Genomic DNA, 21,238 nt, shown 5'->3' with positions numbered 1-21,238 from the left:
GCCAGAATTTAAAGATAACTCCCTGTTGCTGAGTACAACCTACTCAGAGGATTTGGACTGGATCTAACCCAGAAGCTGGTCTCTGAAGACTAGCCTTCATAGTACAGGAAGGTGTCATGCAAACTAAGGGATGCAAACATTCAATATTCCTGGACAGCTGTGTTACCTGTTAACCACAACAATGACCAGGATGGCACAATAACGTAAAGAGTGCAGTAGTGGCATGCACACCTTTGGTGGTAACCAACAATGTCTAATTGGAGTTAACACCTGCTCAACAGGACGGAAATCATGCTTACTACTGTAAACCTAGCCAACTACCAATGCATAGTAAGGTCATGGATCTCTGTGAATTCAAGGCCAGCCTGGTCTACACAGCCAGTTCCAGGACAGACAAGGCTACACAGAGAAACCCTGTCTTGAAAAGCCCACCAAAAAATAGCAGTATACAAGCTCCCAGTAATGTACTACTTGTACCTAGAAACTGCCTACAGGACACCACGGAACAGGACAGCACACTCCTGGGAATAGGAGGGTTCTTTGTCTCTCTCCCTAATGAAACATACTGGCACAGAGCCCAGGGCAAGAATGAGTAGATTTCTGTCTGAGCTTCCTATCTATGCCTGTCTCCCCACCCTCCATGGAGATTCAGCTCCCATTGCAGGATATGCGTGCAAGCTTAACTTAGGATAAACAAATGCAGGCTAGATCCTGATTTTAAAATCACCAGTGTTTTGTGCTGGTGTCCCTTTGTTTCCTCGGTCTTTGTAATCTCCAATGAAACATCTCAGAGGAGTTACAATACTTAGTGTGGAAGATAGGCAGAGTTTATTGTAGAGTAAGTGAAACCAACTCAAGGGATAGGAGTGGGCCATGGTCAAAGGGACCTTTGCAGACCAGAATTATTATACTTACTGGTATTACCTTACTGGTAAGAGTATATAATAGCCAGAGAGACCACTGTGCTAATCTACATTTATAGGTAGACTTCATACTATTTTGAAAGACTCCAGAACAGAGAGCTTTCCTGAGAGCACTTTCCTGTCCAGATGATTGACAGTTCTATTTGATTTGACTTTTACAGTGCAGAACAATGGTATGTATATATTGGTCTTATGAGGTTTAGGGTTCCTAGGACCACATTTATCCAACTATCAATTAATTACTATCCAGACAATTTAGAATGTCTTGTCTCCTTTTGGGCCAGAAATATGACTCAGGTCCCATTCCTCTGACTAATAGCTAGAGTTCTGCAATTGCAGTCCTGGCTTTTACAAGCTGTTGAGTATGAGGAACAGGTCCAGTTAGAACACCCTTCAAGTCTGCTAATATCCAACAAGCCATTTAACTCTCAGCACATCATGGCGTTCTCTATTAAATAATCATTCTGGACAAGTTTGGGATGGCAACTCATGCCTGTAATCCCAGCACTAAGAATGAGGCAGAAAGGTTACTGAGTTCAAGGCCAATTTATGCTACATAAGGAATACTGAGCCAGGCATAGCTTCATAGCAAGACATTGTTTTGTTTTGTTTTTTAAAAAATCACCCTGGTCACCATGGTTGCCTAGATGGCACTAGGTTTCCATGGCAACCATGAAGAGCAGGCTTTTCTACAAACTGAATATGCCTCCAAACAGCCCTCCCTTTTGGAGCACCTATGTATCCCTTATATCAAAGCACCTTCACTCTTCAGGTCACAGGATAAAGCATACTTAATGAAGGAAGTGTGTCAAGATGCAGACAATTTGAGAAACACTGCTCAGGATATAACACAAAGCCTGTTCTTAGACATAGACTCTGTTTTTCTCACCAGATCGCCTCAGATCTCCATTAAAAAGGCGCTAGTGTCATTATAAAGATGATGGGTTTCTATGGCAACCAAAATGCAGAGGATGTTCTACAAACCGAAATGCCTCCATGAAGCTTTCCTTACTCTTGCCTTTCCCTGAAAACAAAACATCTCTCTCCCCAGGCCACCTAAAAAAAAGCATATTCATTAGAGAAACCAGACTAACACACAGGCAATGTTCAGAACTCTGCTCAGGTAAATGTTTTCTTTGTAAGAGTTGCTGTGCTCATGGTGTCTCCTCACAGCAATAAAAATCTCCAATGAAGAAAGGATGAGTCTGCTGGTGGCCAAGAGTAAATATGGCTTCTGAGTACTCAGAGAGAAAAAATGAAGGGAAATTTCCCCCAGATAGGCAAGTCTGATAGTCCTTCCAGGATTAGGGTCCATTATGAATGCTTGAGGTGATATTTGGATGGACCATCTAAGATGAGCCTCCAGTCATGAGAATTCCAAATTGGACTGAGGAATTGATGGTCATATTATCTTCCCCTCTTATCCTTTGTATGTTTGATGCTCTGGCATCTGCGGTCTCACTGACTGGAGAGGGAATGTCCGTCTCAGGGTTACTTATTCCTAAAGCCAAGTAAAGAGCTCAAGAGTACACCACTCCTATCCCAATGGACTGGTACAGAGCATCCCTCCCAGCCTCACTACATAACTCCTCTATTGGACTCTTACATTCCTTACATATACCTTACAAATTTCTCAGATGTAGCCATAGCAGTCCTTGGTACAACACAACTGAAGAAGTCCCTGGACTCCAGAGCCTGCTGAAATTCAGAGTACTTCAGAGTACTTCAGAACCTGCTTGTCCTATCATGCCTGTCACTTTGCATGGACATGCTTTCTTCCTGCTCCTTCCCGACCCAGTCTGCTGCTTCTCTGTGCAGACGGTGACAGGATGTTATGCTCCTCTTAGGAACAGCGAGAAACAGATTCTTCTCATGGCACAGATCATCTGATCTCCCTTGTAGGCTCTACCTGAACGTTGTGGAACAATGTCTCAAAGAGGGGAAACAGAAGGCTCTGAGTCAGCACTGTGTAAGCACAGCATGGTGCCTCACAATTATAATTCAAGCACCCTGGATGTGAAGGTGAGGGGTCAGAAGTTCAAGACCATCCTCAGCTATTTATAGAGAGAACTTGAGGCCAGCCTAGGCTACATGAGATGCTGCCACAAAAAGCAAAATAATTTAATTAAACAAACAAGTAACAAACATGTCTAACTCAAAGACATCAATTCTGTTATTTTTAATTTTATTCATCTTATTTTATTTTTATTTATGTATATTGTGTGTGCCATCCATGTGCAGGTGCCATGGCAGCCAAGTATTGGATTACCTGGAACTAGAGTTACAGGTGGTTTGTGAGCATCCCAGTGTGGTTGCTGGGAACCAAATTCCAATCCTCTGGAAAAGTAGCAAGTACTTTCAACCACTGAGCCATCTCTCCATTCCATTTTTTTAAAGGAAAAGTAAATGTAATGGTCACTTGCCCATAAAACGAATCAGAGGTTATAATCTTTGCATTCTTATTGAAAGAATTGAGAACAAATGGTTTCCTTTTAAATATAAAATATAAATAATAATAATAAAGACTAAAATTTGCTAAGAAGATATTATTTGTGGATATATAAATATCCAGTCACATACTGAAAATTTTTATAGAGTAAAAGCTACAGGAGGAGCAAGGAGAAATATGAAAAGGTATATTAACAAATATATGATTCTAACATACTACCTACATCAAAGAATAATCATGTGGGAAAATATGGCATGTATTGAGAAAACCTAAGGTGCATGACATTAAAGTTATCTTAAAGACAGACATTCATTCATAACTGTAATGCCTCATATTAGACAGTTTACCTTTCAAATGAATCAAAAACACTTATGGGCCTTGACTATATCCTAGGCTGTTAAGTCATGGAGCCAACTGCACAGGCTGTAGTGATAATGAAACTCATTATTGTGTCCAATAAATATAAGTCAGTAAAATATATAATATAGTACTTAGCATAGGGACTAAAAATTGTGCTACTCTAAATGGCAGGCCATGGTTAGGATTGTATTGACAAATATGAAAAGATCTGGGCATTCGGGCACTCACCATTGTTCAGTTTAGAATTTCATAGGAACTTACAGATGGCGATTAGGGTGATATTGAGTGAAAATATAAGAATCTGCAGCTAAGGAAGCTGTTGGAGATTTTTTAAGCATTATATACCCATATCAATAATAATGAAAATAACTGAACAACTCTTCACAAGGAAAGTCAGATAAGTATCCAGAATATAAACAAAAAGAATACAAACACAAAGATTAAAGGTAAAAGTGGGTATAAATAAGTCCTGCAGACAAAGCTGCAGTAGAGTGTATGCATAAAGGAAAAGATAAACAATCCATGGATGAAAAGTTATTCAAAAGCCAGGTGATGGTGGCGCACGTCTTTAATCCCAGCACTCGGGAGGCAGAGGCAGGCAGATCTCTGAGAGTTCGAGGGCACCCTGGGCTACCAAGTGAGCTCCAAGAAAGGCGCAAAGCTACACAGAGAAACCCTGTCTCGAAAAAAACCAAAAAAAAAAAAAAAAAAAAAAAGAGAGAGAGAGAAAAGTTATTCCAGCAACCATCAATCATCAAATCAGGCAAAATACCTAAACCTTCATAAACTCAAGTCAACCAGAAAAACAATGAATCCTCAAAACTCTGTGAAAAGAAATATAATCTTCAATTTTGGGGGAGCTAAATACAAAGAAAGGAATCTCAAAATTACGGAAAAAGAAACAGTGTTTCACCAAATGTAACAAACTACTAATACAACCAACCTCTTGTCAGGACCACTATCTGGAAGCAAATACTTGTTTCTCCAACATTGGGGGAATCCCCAGAATCATGAAAAATGGATAAGAATTTTCTTCAACAGAAACTATGTGAGGACTTTTTCTACCCTGGATTTATGACACTGAATAGCCCAAAGGTAGCACTAGGTTTCCTATGTGGAATGCATGTGCTTCTCTTGTTTCCTGGTACTCACTAAAATACACTGGTGCCTCCAGGGGAAGAGACATTTTTCTCCATTAAAAATCTGAGCATTCAGGATGGAAAGGAAGCAAGCATTGGCCTTGTAGAAAGATGTGTGAAATATTGTGCTAGGGTCCAAGGTTTCCATTTGAATCCTCAGGAAGCTCTCTGAGGTTAAGTCAATACTTCCTTTTCCACCTCAAGAAGATGTGGAGAGAATGCCAGTATCAGATCTTTGTTCACCTAATTTCAAGGCCTATGCCTTTAACCAGGAAGAATACTTTTTCCATTAGATGGATGATTTGGGAAAGAAGAATTGACAAATGCCGCTGACCAGTGTACAGTCACTCTAGAAAGCAACACGACGACGATGTCTAGTAAAACTGAAGAGTAATATGAACTACAATGCACACAACTAACAGAGAGGACAAATAATAGGAACAGAGTATTCCCTTAAAAATGTATATTGCCAACCTATAGTGATCACAACAGTATAGTATTCATATAAAAACAGATGCACTGATTAATTAACTGGAACAGAGAACCAAGGCATAGACCCAGGGTTATGCAATAAACTGTTATATTGATACAGGACCTTGCTATGTATCCCAAGATGGCCTCAACCTTGCCGTCCTTTTTGTCTCAGCCTTCTGAGACAAAGCTTAAATGCACACACGACTAGATCTGACTCATAATAAACTATACCTTGACAGAGTTGCCAAGCACACATAATTGGGGATGGATTGCCACTTTAATAAACAGTTCTGGAAAAATTGAATTTGCATGTGGAAGAGAATAAAATGAGATTCCTAGGCCACACACTAAAGGCAGTAAAGCAGAGACTGACAAGTAATTTCTGAAAGAATAAAAGTCCTAGAAAGATAACATAGAGGATAAATGTTGGCATTGAAAGCAAGCCTCAGTCTCTGCTACCTGACACATAAACAGAAACCAGTAGCTGAGTCTATAAATGGTGCTTCCTTCCAAGGGCTGGCAACCTGGGAAGTCAGAGAAAACTGCCTTCCCTAAGCCTTCCTTCCCTAATATGTTCTAAGACAACCAGGACACTGGCAATAAACTAATCCGGTAAATCATCCCAAAGCTGAGCCTTGTCCCTCTGGCCAGGCAGTTGACCTTATCTCAGAGATTCCTTTTTTCTTTCATTGCCTCTCATATGTTGCAAGGAGGATTCTGTCTCCCTTTTCACCAGCTGTCTGTGGAGTGGGTTAGGATCTGCATACACCACAACCACTGAGTCTTGCGTTGCTCCTGAGTCATTTTTTGGATGGCATCTAAATTTAAGGTTAACAAGTCTTTATCAGTGCACATTGCTGAGATGCTTGTAGCGTGTACGTGCAGATTGCCTTTCTACAGAATGAAGTTCAAGTGTGTTCTAAAAATATGAAGGGTCCCTATTTCTCTCTATAATGTGAAGTACAAATAGACTTAAAAACAACACCAATGTTGCTTGATAACTCTTCAAGGAATCATATTATTTTATATTTACACACACACACACACACACACACACACACACACACACACACACCCCTTATATCTTAATGAAAGTTAAGCCACTTGATCTGACATTGTGCCGCACAAGAACCATGGACTAGCAATCCCAGTTCCAAGCACAAGGAACCTCCTTCCAAATGGCTGGTCAGAGTAGTTCAGGTGACTCTTAAAACAATATACATTATACTTACAGCCTTAGCTTGTTCCTCAGAGGTTGAGGGTGGGTTCCTAATTGCAGAAGTCACCATATAATTAGGACACATAACTCAGATGACTGGAACTGGATGTGATCTGAGAGCTTCTCTCCTGTGGTCTAGCATCCATGGTCCCAGAAAATACTGCAAGCTGCCAAGGGAGGGGAGCAATTAAACAGCTGTACCCAGCTGCAACACCTATGGATGCAATTACCAGCATGACAAGATATGCATAGGGTGAAGTAAGTGACTCTCACACGACAGTGACAACGAAGAGCTGTCTAATTGGACTTAAGGTCCACTCAACAGGAAGGAAATCGTGCTGGTAACTGGAAACACAGCCAGATCTGTGAGGCTGGTGAGCTCAAGAAGCTTAGAAAGTAATCCACCTTTGCCACGTTGCTAGACCAGCATAATTTCTTACTACATGCTAAATCTTATTATCCTTTCCACCACAGGAAAGTGTGGCTACCACCCCTCATCGAAGAAGTCTGTTTTTACAGCAAATGGAGACAAGTTCAGAGACCCACTACTGGACACAATGGGGAGATCAATAGATTATGGGGAGCCCAGCCTCAAAACAGATACATCTATGTCACAGCTCTTGTGTCTATGGCTCAGGGAGCAGTGCAGAAGACAGTGTCCTTCGTAGTGACACTAATCTCTGCAATTCCCCCAGGAAGTGCAATGTTTTTTTTTTTTTTTGGTGTACTTCCTCTATAGATAAAGGTCATTATAGTGTATTCCTTGCAGTTTCCTACAATATTATCTCTCACTCCACAAACTCTTCAGCAAGCTCCTCTTGCAGCACAACTAATGAACTAGAAATTATTTCACATTCTGAGCATGTTTACTCAGATGCGTTCGGTGATTGAACCTGAACTAAAACTCCACTGGTCATCAGATCTCCTCGATAGGCCTCCTTGAATCAATGTAAGTTTAGAACCACTAGCCAGTGGCTCTCTCAAAGGTTTGTGTATTCAATTCCTTAAGTTACCCCTATGAAAGCCCGTGAGTCTTTATCAATGATGTAAAATTTGACAGTGAGCCAGGATGGCTCCTTGAGGAAAGTGTGTCAGTAAATTAGTCCAACATGGGAATTAACCAAGGAACTATTTTTTTGTATTTAGGTTATTATTATTTTTTTAAAGCTGACATAACATGCCTGTATGTGCTTGTTTGTTTGTGTGTGTGTGTTTTTTTTTTTTAGCTTGAATATAAAATCCTGTATGTGCTTGTTTGTTTGTGTGTGTGTGTGTGTGTGTGTGTGTGTGTGTGTGTGTGTGTCTTTTCTTAGCTATGAAGAATATGTTCCAAAATCCCCCTACTCCATGGTAGATTGGATCCCTAAAACTACAGATAGTATTAAATCAATACAATCTGTTTTCTCTTTTAATTATCTATTAGAGTTCATCTGCTTTTCTGTGTTTTAGGGCCAGATGCTCCCTTTGACTTACTACCTCTGTGCTTTGGTGCCATTATTATTGCTGCAGTATTTCAATCATCAATCCAATAAACTGGATTAATAGGCAGGTAACACACACAATATGGATATATTAGACATGGTGGTAATTCACATTCTGCAGGACAAAGTAAGGTGGTTTAAGATTCTATCTTGTTCCTCAACATAGAATGGGATGTGAAACTCATGGATTGTCTGTTTCTGTTTTTTTTTTTTAATTTAATACTCAGATTACAGTTGGCCATAGGTAACTAAAACTTAAAAAACTAAAACTGTGGGTAGAAGAGAACTTCCATATCTCCCCCTCCAATCAACAGCCCCCTTTTAACAGTAGATTCCCTACAGGGCTTAGAATTTAAGTTATGTTGGAATTTGGCCAATCACAGGATGAGATCTTCTATTTGGGTTTCAGAAATCACAACGGAGGAAGCCAATAGATTAGTAGCAGTCTAAACACCACCCAGCTCATGATCCAGAAATTACTAATGTTTTAGTTCTAGTTAAAAAGGGCAAAAAAAAAAAAAAAAACCAACAACAACCCTAGCTTCCGTCTTTAAAGTACTCAAGTGAAGTAGGTTGCTTTCACTCAGTATGTGTAGCAGTTTTCTTTGAATCAGGTCTTCAGCTGATTGGATGAGGAGAATAATTGCCTTTACTCAGGCTAAAGATTCAAATGTTAACTCACCCCGAAGCAAATTCACCAAACCCCACATGTCTATAATCTTAACATGCAGGCAGTTGAGGCAGGAGTATCAGGCTAACTATGAAATACTTTGAAAAACAAAGCCAAAAAATTGAAAACAGTATCCCAAACTGACAAAAAAGAAGTTCATGTAATCATTGCTTCAGGAATGTTTTTGTTGTTGTTGTTGCTTTTGTTTCTTTCGAGACAGGGTTTCTCTGTGTAGTTTTGAGCCTTTCCTGGAACTCGCTTTGTAGACCAGGCTGGCCTCGACACTCGGGAGGCAGAGGCAGGTGGAATGTTTTAAAATATGCTTCGTCTTGAGTAAGAAAGCAGTTGCAACAACAGTCACAAACCCTGTGTAATCCCAAGACCAGACAAAATCCCAGCATGAGGAAAGAAGCTGGGCACACAGTCCCACCCTTACGTGTGGATCTATTAGCAATTGTTGGCTGCTGGAAGGAGGGACAGTTTTTTCTTTTCTTTTGTGACTGTAGCCCGTGGTAAGTTTGGCCTACTCTCCAGAGGAAGACCGCACATTGGAGAATATTTGGCCAGCAGAAACTGGCTCCTCCCACCCCACCCCACCCCCGCACAGGTATATAAACTATTTATTAACAGCGAAGGCCCAGGGACTCATTTCTTCTTGGAAACACCCACAGTACAGCTCCCGTGGCCAGTGGTCTTGGTATGCTGACCTCTCGGACACCAAGGCCCCAAAGCAGTGTAGCCCCCTTTGGGCTCTTATTTTCTTCAGTCGCTCCAGGTCCTCATGTAACTTGTTGTCTAGACCATTGGCCAGAACCTGGCTGTACTTTCTGTCCTTCATGTCCTTCTGTCTGTTCAAGAATCAGTCTGGGATCTTGTAGTGTTGTGGATTCTGCATGATGGTGATCACACATTCCACCTCATTGTCCGTGAGTTCTCCAGCCCTCTTGGTGAGGTCAATGTCTGCTTTCCTCAACACCACATGAGCATATCTCCACCCCACACCCTTAATGGTAGCGATGGCAAAGACTATTTTCCGCCGCCCATCGATGTTGGTGCTGAGTACCCGCAAAATGTGCTGGAACTTCTCAGGGAATCGCTCGAGACATGGCAGCAGAGCAATCGGCGGCGTGTAGACCTCCTGTGGAAGAGTCAAAAAACTGGTTTTGAAGGATTATTTTTTTTTTTTTAAAGAATACAGTGTTGGGTGGTTGGGAAGGGGGAGTGGATCTGGGAAGAGTTGGCAGGGCAGATGGATATGATCAAACACATATGAAACTCTCAAAGGACTATTAGAACAAGAGCAACAAAGGATTAAAAACAAGCTATTTGGGGCCTGGGGAAATGGCTCATGGCTAACGTGCTTGTCATGTAAGCATGAAGATCTGACTTTGGTCCCTAGAACCCAGGTAACATCCCAGCAACAGTGGCATTTGCCTATAATCCCAGCAGCACATAGGATGTCCCTGGGATCTCTCCCTGACTAGCCAGTAGGTGAGCTCCAGGTTCAGTGGAATAGCTTTCCACTCAGTTCAATAAGAACTCAACTCCCACTCCTAAAAACTGAAGATCCCAGGCCAGCATGACTATAGCAGGATTACCCCCTAGAATTGGAGGTTTTTATTTATTTTTTTTTTATTTTATAATTTAATTTAATTTTACATATCAGCCATGGATGCCCCTGTCCTCCCCCCTCACGCTCCACCTGCCTTCCCCCCAGCCTACCCCCCCCATTCCCATCTCCTTCAGGGTAAGGACTCCCCTGGGGATTCAGCTCAACCTGGTAGACTCAGTCCAGGCAGGTCCAGTCCCCTCCTCCCAGACTGAGCCAAGTGACCCTACATAAGCCCGAGGTTTCAAACTGGCAGTTCATGCACTGACGACAGGACCTGGTCCCACTGCCTGGATGCCTCCCAAACAGATCAAGCCAATCAACTGTCTCATTTATCCAGGGGGCCTGATCCAGATGGGGGCTCCTCAGCTATTTGTTCATAGTTCATGTGTTTACATTAGTTTGGCTATTTGTCCCTGTGCTTTTTCCAATCTTTGTTTCAACAATTCTCATTCATACAATCCCTCCTCTTTCTTGCCAATTGGACTCCTGGAGCCCCACCCAGGGCCTGGCTGTGGATCTCTGCATCTACTTCCCTCAGTCATTGGATGATATTTCTAATAGTTAGGGTGTTTGGCCATCCTATTACCAGAGTAGGTCAGTTCGGGCTTTCTCTCGACCATTGTCAGCAGTCTATTGTGGGGGTATCTTTGTGGATTTCTGTGGACCTCTCTAGCACTTTGCTTCTTCCTATTCTCATGTGGTCTTCATTTACCATGGTCTCCTATTCCTTGTTCTCCCTCTCTGTTCTTGATCCAGCTGGGATCTCCCGCTCCCCTAAGCTCTCTTTCCCTCGACCCTCGCCCTTCATTACCCCCACTCATGTCCAGGCTGTTTACGTAGATCTCATCCATTTCTTTGTTGTTGGGTGATCCCTGTGTCTTTCTTAAGGTCCTGTTTTCTAGGTAGCCTCCCTGGAGTTGTGAGTAGTGGATCCTATGTACCACTGTCGTACCCCACAAACCTAGTCTTGCCAAATCTCATTGGCATTCATTACTGCAATTGTGACTCTAGTCACTAGGTGGCATCTAGATCTGATTTTCAACAGGTTATTTTCTCATAACCAAAAGGCATGCGTTTTATAAAGGGAGAATTTTTTCCTCATGAAGAAACAACTACGTAATTCCACTGTGTTTATGAAACCTTCATGTATGGCAAACGCATAGAACTAGAAAAAAAAATGATCTGGAATGAGGTAACCCAGATGGAGAAAGACAAACATGGTATGGTACTCATTCTTAAGTGCATATTAGCTGTAAAATAAAGGAAAAACACGCCACAATCCACAGACCCAGGGAAACTAGGTAACAAGGAGGGTTCGTAGGGAGACACCCAGATCTCCCTGGGAAGGGGAAATAGAAGAGATTTTGTGAGTTCACTGAGGACTGGTTGGAATGAGTGATCAGGTTGGGGGAGGAGTGCTGAAGGAGATTACTGGAAAGGGGGGGCATTTTGGGGTCAGGTAAAACCCTGCCAGGAGGGAATCTGCCAGGAACCTACAAGGAAGGCCCCAGCTTAGACACCAAGGAATAGCAGATATGTAGCCTGATCTGGCCATCTCCTATCACCATATTGGTACCTAGCCCAATTGTCATCTGAGAGGCTTCATCCAATAACTCATGGAAACAGATGCAGACCCACAGCCAAACATTAGATGGAGCTTGGGGAATCCTGCAGAAGAGGAGGAGAAAGAATTATAGGAGCCAGAGGGGCCAAGGACACCATAAGAAAATTCACAAAATCAAGTAACCTGGGCTCACTGGAGCTCACAGAGACTGAACCGACAACCAAGGTGCCTGCATGAGACCGACATGGGCTCTCTGCATATATGTTACAGTTGTGTAGCTTGGTGTTCTTGTGGGACTCCTAACAGTAGGAACAGGGGCTGTCTCTGGCTCTTTTATGGGCCTTTGGGACCCTACTCCTCATACTGGGTCACCTTGCCCAGCCTTAATACATGGGGAGGTGCTTAGTCTTACTACAACTTGATATGCTGTGTTTTGTTGATACTCATGGAAGATCTGCCCTTTCCTAAATAAAAACAGAGGAGGAGGATGGGGTGTGGGAACAGAGGGGGTGATGGGGGTAGAGACTGGCAGGTGAGGAGGAAGGGGAAACTGTGGTCAGGATGTTAAATAAATAAATAAAAATAAATAAATAAACAATTTTTTAAACAGAAAGCTTCATATAGTTGCAAAAAGATTGAAAGGACACACACACATTTTCTCAATTCATGCTAATTCTTAAATATACATGTTATTAATGTATTAATATTTGTTATCTGTTTACTGTGTGCCAGTTCCATCAGTCCAATTCCATATTGACACCTTTACTCTTTTGATCTTTAGATCTACAAAAAATATTAGAAAGAAAGAAAAAGAAAGAAAGAAGAAAGAGAAAGGAAAAGAAAGGAAGGAAGGAAGGAAGGAAAGAAATAAAAATGCAGACAAGTACAACATGGATCTTAAGGCCCATACATAATAATTTTTTCACGTACATTCCATTCCACTCATATTGAGCTGGAGTTTCCTCCCAGGTCCTGGTAATAAAAACATGATCCCTCTTAAGTAAATAGATGATGCTGTTATACTTGGTGAAACTGAGGTACTTTGCTCTCAGCACCTTCTTCCTATTGCACAAGCTATACTCCTTTTGGTGATACCTCCTTACCAAAGGGAACCACAAGGTTTTAGTCTTGTTTCTTTTCATTTTCAAGAAGTACACATTTGTTTTATTTGACTTTTCATGAGTCAGAATGGTAGTTTTAGAAATTTTTAGTCTGTCTTAGCCCTCGCAAGGATTAACCAGTTTAGTCACTAATCACTTAGTGTTCTGGGGTGACATGGAGTTTCTGCTTAATGAATGACTGCAGAGGAACAGGAAATAGAACTGTCAGAGTTATAAAAGACAGCACAGGCCTGGGACTCCAGACTGCCATCAAGCCATCCTCACTTAGTGAAATGCTCTTCAGAGATATTCCACATATTGTTTACTTCTACTCTGCATTCTTCCTAAAGAGTCTGTGAATAAATTACCTGGCAATATTCACTGAGTTCAACATATAGCTAGCCAGTGACTCAAAAATGTAACTCTTTGGTACATTCCTGCATTAGTCTGTTTTGTTACGACAATGAAATAAACACCTCAGGCAGGCCAACTTTATAAACAGAAAAAAGTTATTTTGCTCACAGTTCTGGATGTTCAAGTCCAAGACTAGGGGAATGGGAAGTGAAACACTGGCCTGGTCTCTAGTGAGGGTTTGGCAGCAGATGATGGCACAATGACATCAGGTTGGAGGAAGGGATCACATCTGAAAAGGAAAGACAGGCAGAAATTCAGGGGTGCTGCTTGCTCTGAGAACAATGCCCTCTCTCAAGCACTTAGGAGTCCCATAAGAGCTACTTTAATCCTCTCCCACTGACTAAAATATTTCCAACTAAGCTCCACATCTTAAAAGTCCCCCTGTTTTTTAATACTAATGCATTAAGTAACAAGCAAGAACCCTTCCAAGACAAACAGTATCTGTACCATTAGTAATCACTAAGAGGATGAAGCAAACGGTCACCCTAAATATGTGTACAGGAATGTTCATAATATTATTATTCATAAACCAAAATTTGAAAAATATGTACATTTTTGTAATGTATGTACATACTTTGAAATATATGCACATTGTAATACTATACACCAGTGAGAATAGTATTCTTCAACTACTGAAACACAAACATAACTCATATATACATTATGCTGATTGAAAAAGACCAGGCATAAAAGAACATTTTTGTATGGGCCCAGCCACACACAGAAACAACATTAACGCCATCTCTGACAATCAACTGACTAAGAAATAGGAGAAATACTTGGGCCACAGTGTCACCTTAAGCCTCTCACTCTAGTTGACCTTGGGCAAATTTCCAGACTTTATCTGCTTCAGAACATCAGTGTGTGGGGGGGATCAGACCACATTTGTATCCCCACCCACCAAGCCTAGAGCATTGAGCAGTGTGATATCTATCTGAAAAAGCACCATTAGTCATAAAAGAAAACACAATTCACCATAGAAAATCAAAAATTATCTTAGACGCTAAGTTGTCAAATGTACAGAAACATGATTATTAACTTTTAAATAATCATTACTCCCTGTGGTGAATGGAATGAGATGCATCCCCCATAGTCTTGGATATTTGAATACTTGGTCCCTAGTTGGTGAAACTATTTGGGAGGATTAGGAGATGTGCCTTTGTTGAAGGAGGTGTTTCACTTGGGGGTGGGCTTTGAGGTTTCAAAAGACTCCTACCATTCCCAATGTGGTCTCTCTCCCCATACTTGAGGTTTGAGATATGAGCTCTCAATAGTTCCTGCTGCCATGTCTTTGCTCTGCCATGTACTATACTCTGAAACCATAAGACCAATTAAATGTTTTATTTCATGAACTGCTTTTGTCATAATGTATTAGCACAACAACAGAAACTCTAAAATGCCCCTTTAAAATAATAATAATTGTCCTTTTATTTTTCTTAAGTAAATACCATTTAGTTCATGACAAAGAGACTGATAAGTAGTTTCCATAAAAGATATATGTAGTTGGAAGTTTTCCTATGTGCCGGCCTGCTAGCAGTCAGGACAAATCTTTCCTGCTCATGTCCCCCAAGTAAACACATAGAGGTTTATATTAATTATAACTGATTGGCCATTAGCTCAGTCTTATTACTAACTAGCTCTTACACTTAATTTAACCCATTATTGTTATTTATGTTTAGCCACGTGGCTTGTGCCTTTTCTCAGTTCTGCCTTGTCATCTTGCTTCCTTTGTGTCTGGCTGGTAACTCCTGACTCAGCCTTCCTCTTCCCAGAATTCTTGCCTGCTTATCCCGCCTATACTTCCTGCTGGCTACTGGCCAATCATCTTTTTATTTATCAACCAATCAGAGCAACACAAATTCACAGCATACAGAACGACATCCCATAGCAGATATATGGTCTTGCTTATTAATCACCAACATCTGACAGGGTTAAACAAGCATATTTTTCTTCCTCTTCTCTAACAAAGTACACTGTCAACTAAATTGGTAGAATTAATATTGTGAAAACGACTGTTCAAAAAAAAAAAAAAGCTATTTCGGGATCAATGTAATCCTAATCATAATCCTCAAGATTCTTCACAGAAATAGAAAATAATCCTAAAACTTATATGGAACCACAAAGACTTTGAATAGCCAAAAAATCTTGAAAACAAAAAAGAACAATGCTGTAGAAGCCATTACAGAGTTCAAGATGTATTACAGAACCTTAATAATAAAAATAGATTGGTACTGGTACAAAATAGAAATGAAGAACAGTGAAACAGAATCAAAGACCCAAACATGAATACACATAAGCCATTTCATAATTGACAAAGATGCCAAAAACATACACTAGAGAAAAGGAAGTATCTTCAATAAATGGGAAAACTGGATTTCCACATCCAGAAGAATGGAATTAGATGCTTATCTATCACCTTACACAAAGCTAAATGGATCTAAAAAGACATAGATGTGAAACTTCTAGAAGAACACATAAAAGCAGCACCCTACAGAAGAGAGAGAGAGAGAGAGAGAGAGAGAGAGAGAGAGATATTAAATGAAGTTATAACACTTTGTATATATAATGCTCCCCCCAAAAGCCATAGACTTTCTGACAAAAACCCCAGTACCAGGCATAATAAACATTCTTTCAAGTTCTTGGTCAGGTGAGTCAAAAAATCCCTATTGATATTTTCCTTGATATGCCCACCCTGTATGGATTGGGAACAGCCAACCAACCCCCAGTGCACCAGTGACCACTGGAGCCATATGCCCCCTCCTGGCCCAATTGGGAAGAGGAGCAACCACAGGGGCCAGAGGCCCCACCTGTACCAATTGGAAGAAGAGTGACCTGGAGTCCCACCTGTTCTGATTAAAGGAAGAAATGGGTAGACAGCAGTGTAAGAACAGATTAAACAGAATAAAGAGCAATACGGTACCACCAGAACCTAATGGTCCTACAACAGCAAGACCTGAACATCCCAAAGCAGATGACCCAGAAGAAAATGATCTTAAAAACAACTTTATGAAGATATTGTCTTTGGTTGCCTCCCAGATTTTGAAGATGAATCTCTATTGCTGAAGACAACAAACATTTTAGACACAGGACTCAGAGGATACAAGCTGGATTTGACCCAATAACCTCTTCTTGGAGACCTAGCTTTCATAGTACCAGAAGGGTCTATGCAAACTGACAAGGGATAAAAGCAAGCAATTGTCTTACCCAGCTGGGGATGCCTATGAACACCAATGACCAGCATGGCAAAATATCCCCAGAAGTACAATAGTGGCACTTACATCTTGGTAGTAACCAACAGTTCTCTAATCATACTTAAGGAATATTCAATAGAAGGGAAATCATGCCTAGTTTTGGAACCTAGCCACCTACTTAGGCTAGTGAGCTCATGGATCTTAGAAGAGAACCTACAACCACAAATTATCAAGATCAGCATAATTCCTAGCTGCATTCTAGTACCCACAGATAAGTGATTCTCACCAATGAAACTCTTCTTGTGAACAGATGGAAACCATTACAGGAAGTTACAACTGGTCTAGGTTCAGAAAACACCTGTCTTAGATAGAGTTTCTATTGCTGTGAAGAGACGCCACGACCATGGCTACTCTTATTAAGAAAAATATTTCATTGTGGCTGGCTTACAGTTCAGAAATTTAGTCCATTGTCATCATGACAGGAAGCATAGCTGCATGCAGGCAGACATGGTGCTGGAGAGCTAGCCAAGAGTTCTACATTTGGATCTGCAAGCAGCAGGAAGAAACAGAGACACACTGGCCAGGCTTGAGCTCTGAGACTTCAAAACTCACCCCCAGTAACACACTTCTTCCAACAAGGCCACACCTACTCCAACAAGGCCACACCTCCTCATAGTGTCATTCCCTATGGGAATATGGGGACCATTTTATTCAAACCACCACAACTTACTATCACATGTCCAGCACTAATTGATACATCTACAATATAATCCTATACCTAAGGCTCAAGGAGAAGAAAAACTGTAAGAGCTAGAGGACCAGGACATCTGATGAGAGGTTATGCATTCTATACAGGACAGAGAAATCACACACATGAAATCTAAACAATACATCTCCCTAAACAAGACCTGCACAATGACAACACCAACTGATACAATACAACACAAATACAACTATTATACAATACCATAGGTCTCCTACCTCTAGATTAAGAACTACAGACAACTACTGAGAGTGGGAGAACTAGTCTTCCCCAAGGATGAGCTCTATAATTAGTCTTCCAGTGTCAAGTGGCCAACCCTAAAAACACATACATTAAAACAATATTGAATACACTCAGCAGGTTGTATTTATATGTGTATGCATTTACATGGTGGTTTGAACTTTATATGATAAATATAGTGCAAAATAGTCCAATAATTTTTAAATGATTAACTAGTATACAAACACTGAAGACATACATAGGCTGTTCAAATATGTAGAAACAAAAAGTATAATGGTGGCTATCGTGAAGTTAGGGGAGGAGGGTAAAAGGGAAATTGTTTTATATGTAAAAAGTTTAATTTTACAAGATGATATATTTCTGAAAAATCTATTGGCCCATATAGTGTCTAGAGTAAACACTATTACACTTTATGTCTACAAAGTGTTGAAAATCTTAAGTGTTTTTACCATTATAAAAGTCAATGAGAGCAACACTCCAATAAGTAATTGGGTAAAAGTTTTGAAAATATACTATGTAAAAGAAGGTATACAAATGCCAGGCAAACACACGAATAGATGTTCTACACAATTGGTCATCAGGAAAATGTGAATAAAAATATAGAGGAATCCCCTCTCCCCTCTCTTGAGAATGGTCACAAGTGAAAAGAGTGACGAAAACAAAGATGGGTAAGGTTGTAGAAGACAGAACTCTCATATGCTGCCAATGGGCAATTAAAATTTATAGTCACTTTGGAAAATATTTTGGCACTTTCTTATAATGTCTATATTTTAGCTACACATAATCATGCTTTTGCACTCCTAAGTATTTACCACACAGGAATAAAGCATGTGTCCATAGAAAGATATATAGCCAAATGTTCATAGCAGCTTTATTTACAAGAACCATAAATTGAAAATAAGGCAAAATTTCCTCAACAGATGGATGGGTAGAATAAATTGTAGTAGAGTTGACACTCCATATGTCCAGGTTCCACATCTGTGAATTCAACAAACTGTGAATCAAAACTATTTTTATAAACATACCATCTGTGCTGATCCATGTACTGGCTTTTCTTGTCACTATTCACTAAACAACATAATATAACAATTATTAGCATAGCATTGACATTATGACAGATATAATAAGTAATCTGGAGATGATTTAAAGTATGAGGGAGTTTAAACATGTTCTATGCAAATAGCATACTATTTTTATGAGGCATATGAGAAACCACAGATTTTAGCATCAACAACAGCTCTAGATTCAATCTCCCTCAGATACAGAGAGACAACAGTTTATGAACTTACTGGAAAACAAGCAGCCATAAAAAGAATGAACAACTGATACATGTAACTATACAGATGTCTAAAATTCCATAGGATGAGTAAAAGAAGACAAGCCAGTTAAAAAGTCACACTGAAAATAGTGACTGTTAAACATTGATCCCAAAATGGGACATCTATATCATATATACCCAAGAATCCAGGGAACATCACAGAAGAGGCATAAAATTATAAGATCCAGAAGATGGGGAAAGGTGCTATGAAATCCTGCCACCCAAGTTATGACATGACCATTGCAATTAGGAATACATAGCAACGATTGATAGATACCTGTACAAGACTGAGCCCCTCAACTTTCTGTCATAGGTAAAGGAAGTATACACAAGGTCCTACTACTTCCTGAGGAGCTCATTACTGTTAATGGTTGCTGCAGGATGGAGTGTCCTTCTCTCATAACCCCTAAAAGACTAGTTGGGAAGAAGTTCACAGGGGAAGGAAAGGGGATGACACAGAATAATGAGAAGTGAGTATAATCCCAATAAATTGTATATATTTATAAAACTTAAAATATTACAGTTGTATGAACTATTATAAAATGTGTTTCTCATAAAAAAAACTCAGCCTCTGTGTTTCCATTTATATAGAATTCTAGAAAATGAAAAATAATGTGTAATCACAGACCAGTGACTTCCTGGGGTCAAACTTGGAAGGAGAACAACGGGAGTCTATGAATACAGAAATTAAATGTTATATTCTGGGAAAATAAACTTAATGCTATTTACAGGAACCTGGCTGTTTGCCTGTATTTCCCACTGTTCACTGAAAAGAGAAGCTTCTTTGATAAAGGCTGAGGGTAGGATTTATCTAGGGGTATAAACATAGATGTTTAGAAGGCAGTTTGTCACCTTGGCAATTTAGACAAACAACAGGACTAAGTTCCTCCCCAGGGCCTATGGCTTCTCCACCGTGGGGTTTTGACCAGATTCACAGTACCAGGACTGAAAGCCCACCTGCTGAGCTTGCCCCAAACCCAGTCATTACAGATGTGATATCGTTAAACCAGTGGGTTCATTTTGCCTAGCAGATTGGTACTGTAGCTCTGAAGGCTCACAGGTAGGTTATAGTGCTGACCAAGTTTCTCCCCTAGCAGCCTGTGTAGCAACTTACATCATAATGAAAGCTAGCAACTAGGAAGGATGCTTTCAGTTCGGTTCTGGCTTGCTTTCTCTGTAAGCAAAGTACATAATAGTTTCAGCAATAGGGTTTTATCATCTATTTCTGGTGGCAACCAAGAAGAAAGACAAGAGGTGGCCTCTGCAGCCTCCCTGGCCAACAACTCATAAGGAGGTATTCCACACTTGGCAATGGGATTTTTGTTTAATAACCCATGACTTTTACGAACAGTATTACCTAGCCCTGAAGGATCTCCATTTTATCTTTTTTTCTTTTCTTTCTTTCTATTTTATTTCTTTCTTTTTTTTGTTTTTTTGTTTTTTTGTTTTTTCGAGACAGGGTTTCTCCATGTAGTTTTGGTGCCTGTCCTGGAGCTCACTCTGTAGATCAGGCTGGCCTCGAACTCACAGAGATCTGCCTGCCTCTGCCTCCCGAGTGCTGGGATTAAAGGCGTGCGCCACCACCACCTGGCCCTTTTGTCTTTTTTTAAACTTTTTTTTGGTAACTTATAAAGTAGTATGTTTCCATATGGCTTCTCATATACTGTCTTGTTAATTAACCCTCCCCACCTCCCCTCACCTTCAACCATACCCCTGCTTAAACTTATTCACCTCCATTATCTTCCCCTGCTCTCATATAACATATATTCTGATATCCTTCCCCTGCCCCTTAAATCATACCTACTCCAATGGCCCTTTTCTTCTGTCCTGGCTTCTCAAGGATTTCCAACTTAAACACGCAAATCTAAAGCTTTAAAGATAGGATCCACCTATGAGAAAGAACATGCAGTATTTGTCCTTTGGGGCCTATGTTTTCATACTCAGTATATATATTTTTTAATTCTGTCAATTTACCTGCAATTCACTTTTGAACCACTGAATAGGATTCCATTGTGTATATGTACCATATTTCCATTGTCCATTCATTATTTTATGGGCATCTGGGCAGATTCCATTTCATAGCTGTGTAAACAGAGTACTAGTGAACGTGTTTGAATGAGTATCTCTGTAGTATGATGTCAAGCCCTTTGAGTGTATGTCAAGGAGAGGTATAGCTGCGTCATAGAGTAGTTCTCTGTCTAACTTTTGAGCAATCTCCACACGGATTTTCATACTGGCTGTATTAGTTACTTCTCTATTGCTGCAATGAAACATCCTGACTAAGGCAACTTAGAGAAGGAAGTTCTTAATTGGGCCTTAGA

The 21,238-nt window shown here is 40.4% G+C and overlaps 1 pseudogene; it reads right to left on the bottom strand.

Moving 5' to 3' along the window:
• Window positions 1–9,317: 9,317 nt before the first annotated feature.
• LOC114683860 lies at window positions 9,318–14,692 on the bottom strand (annotated as a pseudogene).
• Between the last annotated feature and the right edge of the window lie 6,546 nt (window positions 14,693–21,238).

Source organism: Peromyscus leucopus, chromosome X (genome assembly GCF_004664715.2).
Source record: "Peromyscus leucopus breed LL Stock chromosome X, UCI_PerLeu_2.1, whole genome shotgun sequence".
Lineage (NCBI taxonomy): Eukaryota > Metazoa > Chordata > Mammalia > Rodentia > Cricetidae > Peromyscus > Peromyscus leucopus.
This window is presented reverse-complemented; position numbering and strand designations above follow the sequence as displayed.